The sequence below is a fragment of the Echinops telfairi genome, unplaced genomic scaffold (genome assembly GCF_000313985.2).
Source record: "Echinops telfairi isolate 266 unplaced genomic scaffold, ASM31398v2 ScPeMD7_6;HRSCAF=24_0, whole genome shotgun sequence".
NCBI classification, from domain to species: domain Eukaryota; kingdom Metazoa; phylum Chordata; class Mammalia; order Afrosoricida; family Tenrecidae; genus Echinops; species Echinops telfairi.
In genome coordinates, this window is record NW_022103902.1 from 10405199 (window position 1) to 10406279 (window position 1081).

A 1081-nucleotide genomic window follows, 5' to 3' on the forward strand; every position below is an offset into this window, starting at 1 on the left:
TATCATCAGGACATACAGTTTCTCAGGTACTACAAAAATAGAGAATACAATCACGAGAGTTCTTGTATCAGCCCTTAAATATTTTAATTCAAATAAATGCATACCACCATCTGGACTTGTCACATAGCTGCCTTAATTATAGGGAGGTAGGGAAGTAAATTCCATTTATCTAAAAGAAGAACACCATAAATAAATGAGCCCTGGAAAACTTAACAACAGAGATGAGCAGAGGCCAAAACCAAAAATCCTGTAGGGCATCTAATAACCAGAAGACTCAATTACCAGATAAAGACAAAGATGGATTGTACTACTGGACTAAAGAAAATCTATTTGTCAGATTCAAATTTATCTTTGGAGACTTGCCTTTACATCTCTATGTTTGAAATACATGTTGCTTATTCAAAACAACATGTTTTGAGTAATGTGTTAGTCTGGGTAGACCAGAGAAACAAATCCATGGACACACACACACAAGTGTATAGGAAAGACATTTATATACAAGAGGAATTGAACACTGAGAAAGCATCCCAACCCAGTCCAGTCCAAGACCATAAGTCTAACATCAGCCCATATATCCGATACCAATCTACAAAGTCCTCTTCAGACACAGGAAACACATGCAATGATGCCGAGTGGAGGGCGATCACAGGCCAGTGGGCAGAAAGTCTTTGGATCCAGTGGCGTTGTAAGCATCTCAGCGCTGGCAGGAGTCTCTACGTGGCTTCTCCGGCTTCAGAGATCTGGTTGCATGAGGGTAAGTCCACGGGGCTTAGTTCCATGTGCCTTGTCAGCTGCAATGTCTCCCAGGGAGTGGCAGAGAGAGAGAAGTGTCTCCCACCTTCAAAGAGGAAGTACGGGATTTCCCAGAATTCTCAGGAGAAGGCCATGCCCACACAGAGACCTCATTGGCTATGATCTGATTGACAAGCTAGACTCCACCCCTTCACTCTTAATCCTCAAACTGGCAAACGATTGTATATCTACCACAAGTAATGTTTCTAAAATATGGGTTGGTCAAACACTTGAAAATGTTATTATTATTTACCTGGGAACAGTTTATGGTCCTTTAAAAAAAAATCAG